The sequence below is a fragment of the Theropithecus gelada genome, chromosome 11 (assembly GCF_003255815.1).
Source record: "Theropithecus gelada isolate Dixy chromosome 11, Tgel_1.0, whole genome shotgun sequence".
Taxonomy (NCBI): Eukaryota; Metazoa; Chordata; class Mammalia; order Primates; family Cercopithecidae; genus Theropithecus; species Theropithecus gelada.
This window is the reverse complement of record NC_037679.1, coordinates 80,575,927-80,579,808: the sequence shown is the minus strand read 5'-3', so window position 1 is coordinate 80,579,808 and position 3,882 is coordinate 80,575,927.

Below are 3,882 nucleotides of genomic sequence, written 5' to 3'. Positions count from 1 at the left end.
TCAGAGCGGCGGCCAAGGTGGCCAATAGGAATCCGGCTTTCGGGGGGCCGGTCACCAGAGCCAATGAAGCGACAGGGATGGGGCGGGGCCTCTGGCGTTTCCTCCTGGCTGCGAGTGCAGGGGGAGGATTCTTTTCCGCCCCGAGCGGAGACCGGCGGACCTGGGCGTGGCGGGAGGTGGCCTCCGCAGCCGCTTTCTCGGTTGGGTGTTTGAAGTGGGAGACAGCGTCCCCTGAGGAAGCTGCTGCGGCTTTCTGGGCTAGCTGGTCAAGTTTCCGGGGAGGAGAGCGCGGCAAGGGCCGTGGTGATTTGAACACGCCGGTTGGCTCGAAGGCTTTTGTTATGACCGTCAGAGCAGGGCCTCAGATTTCCTTCCCAGATGTTCCCGCGTTCACGCTCGGTGATGACCTCGGGGCTCCTCACTCGTGGGTCCGGTAAGGAGCGGCAGCTGCACTTGCTAGGACGCGGCCTTTAAAAACAAGCCTTATTGAAAACACTTAGAAAACCAAGGGCTCTCAAATCCCAAGAGCTCTTTGAAAAGCTATATTCAAAATAACCAAAATCGTAGCACAATGAAAGAATTTGCGCGAGCAATTGGAATTGCCTTTGGACAGAGAAACTGAGGTTGTAATTAAGGTATCGATTTATTCAGCTATACTGGATGACAGTTTATTTTCCTACACCTTTTTTATTTTTTATTTTTGACAGGGTCTTGCTCTTGCCAAGGCTGGAGTGGAATGGCGTGATCTCTGCTCACTGCAACCCCCACTCCGGGTTCAAAGGATTCTCCTGCCTCTGCCTCCCAAGTAGCTGGTACTTCGGGCGCCCGCCACCACGCCCTGCTAATTTTTTCTAGTTTTAGTAGAGACTGGTTTTCACTGTGTTGGCCAGGCTGGTCTCGAACTCCTGGCCCCAGGTGAGCCGGCCACCTTGGCCTTCCAATGTGCTGGGATTAGCCACCAGGCCCAGCCGATTTTCCTACAATTTTTAATCTCACCTCTAACTTAACCGGTATTTAAGATTTTAAACATGAAAAAGTCAATTCGCTCTTCATGAGGACCTAAGACTGTTCTGTTGCTTATAGATTTGCTTCGACAGTTGTGCTATATTAGATTAAAAGACAGGGAGAGAGAGAGAGTGCACGCCAGGCCACTTCCTTAAACTGAAATAATGCATCCGAGTATGTATTTCTCTTGCTTCAAGTGCTGCTCAGATATTGTAATGTAACTTCTTATCCAGAATAGTCCTAGGTTTTCTTTTTTGGAAAAATGCACAGAAAGCCTTTCATTCACGATGCAGGACGCAGCTGAACTTCATTGGAAGAGACAGTATTAATTAATTCTCCTAATGATCTAGACACAGAGAAACTCAATAAAAATGTTACTGGGGTACAAAGCCATGGTTGTCCATCATTAGAAAAGGCCTGGCAGGTCTATCACCAGAGATAATAAGCACATAAAAAGATGCTCAACATCACTATCAGGGAAATGCAAATCAAATCCATGGATACCACTGTGCGCCTACAAGGATGGGTAACATTAAAAAGAAAGAAAATAGATGGTGAAGATGTGGAGAATTTGGAATCTTCACACATGAATGGTGAGAATGTAAAATGGTGCAGCTGCTATGAAAATGACAATTCTTCAAAAATGTTAAAACATACAAAGTTACCATAAGACCCAGCAATTCCACTCCTAGGTGTGTACCCAAGAGAAATGAAAACCTAAGTCCACAGAAAAATGTACATGCTTATGGTTCTTAGCAGCATTATTCATAATAGCCAAAAAGTAAAAACAACCCAAATGTCCATTATCTGAGAAATGGTTAAGGGAAGTGTGGTCTCTCTATGCAATGGAATATTATTAGACTAAAAAAGGAATGAAGTACTGATACATATTGCAACATGGATGAACCTTGAAAACATCATGTGGCTGAGCCCGGTGGCTCACGCCTGTAATCCCAGCGCTTCAGGAGGCCAAGGCGGGCGGATCACCTGAGGTCAGGAGTTCGAGACCAGCCTGGCCAACATGACAAAACCCTGTCTCTACTAAAAATACAATAAATAAATAAACAAATAAATAAATAAATAAAAATACAAAAAGTAGCTGGATGTGGTGGCACATGCCTGTAATCTCGGCTACTCAGGAGTCAGAGGTGGGAGAATCTCTTGAACCCAGGAGGTCGAGGCTGCAGTGAGCCAAAATCGCTCTACTGCACTCCAGCCTGAGTGACAGAGCGAGGCCCTGTCTCGAAAGGAAAAGAAAAAAGAAAAATCACGCTAAGTGAAAAAAACTAGACACAAAAAGATTACATATTGTATGATTCCATTTACAGGAAATGTCCAGAATAAGCCAACCCATAGAAATAGAAAGTAGAGTAGTGATTAAGGTCTCTGAAGGAGCAGGGGGGAAATGGAGTGACTGCTGCTAGACACAGGTTTCTTTTGGGGTAATGAAAACATTCTAGGCCGGGTGTGATGGCTCATGCCTGCAATCTGAGCACTTTGGGAGGCTGAGACGGGAGGATCACTTGAACCTGGGAGTTCGAGACCAGCCTGGGCAACATAAGGAGATCCCATCTCTACAGAACATAAAAACAAAAATCAATGGGGTATGGTGGTGCACACCTGTAGTCCCAGCTACTCGGGAGGCTGAAGTAGGAGGATCACTTGTGGTCGAGGAGGTCGAGGCTGCAGTGAGCCACTGTACTCCAGCCTGGGTGACAGAATGAGACCCTGCTCAAAAAAAAAAAAAAAAGGAAAAGAAAAAGTTCTAAAATTAGCTATGTGAATGGTTGTACAGCTCTGTGAGTATACTAAAAACTATTGAATTGTATAATTTAAACGGGTGTATTATATGGTATGTGAATTATATCTCAATAAAGCTGTTAATACTGAGGAACAACACAAAAAGAAGAGTTAATGCAGCTGGAAAGTGGCCACAGAAGGACAATGAAAACAACCAGGGGTAGGGAGAAACTTAAGTATCAGGGGAACATTTAAAACAGTGCAATACTTGGGAAGATTTGTTTTATTTTGTCCCCAGCACACAGATCTGTACCTAGCATAAGCAAGCTCCCAATAAATGGTGTTTGATTTTGTTGTTGTTGTTGTTGTTGAAACAGAGTCTCCCTCTGTCACCCAGCTGGAGTGCGGTGGTGCAGTCTCTGCTCACTGCAAGCTCTGCCTCCCAGGTTCAAGTGATTCTCCTGCCTCAGCCTCCCGAGTATCTGGGACGACAGGCGCGTGCCACACACCCGGGTAACTTTTGTATTTTTAGTAGAGGCAGTGTTTCACCATGTTGGCCAGGCTGGTCTCGAACTCCTGACCCCAAGTGATCTGCCCACTTTGGCCTCCCAAAGTGTTGGGATTACAGGCATGAGCCATGGTGCCCAGCTGAATTGTGTTTTTTTGTTTTTGTTTTTGTTTTTTGTCTTTGGTTTTGGTTTTTTTTTTTTTTTTTTTTTTTTTTTGAGACGGAGTCTCGCTCTGTCGCCCAGGCTGGAGTGCAGTGGCCGGATCTCAGCTCACTGCAAGCTCCGCCTTCCGGGTTCACACCATTCTCCTGCCTCAGCCTCCTGAGTAGCTGGGACTACAGGCGCCCGCCACCTCGCCCGGCTAGTTTTTTGTATTTTTTAGTAGAGACGGGGTTTCACTGGGTTAGCCAGATGGTCTCGATCTCCTGACCTCGTGATCCGCCGTCTCGGCCTCCCAAAGTGCTGGGGTTACAGGCTTGAGCCACCGCGCCTGGCCAGTTTTGGGTTTTTTTGAGACAGAGTCTCACTCTGTCGCCTAGAGTGCAGTGGCGCCATCTCGGCTCACTGCAAACTCAGCCTCTCAGGTTCAAGTGATTCTCATGCCTCAGCCTCCCGCGTAGTAGCTAGG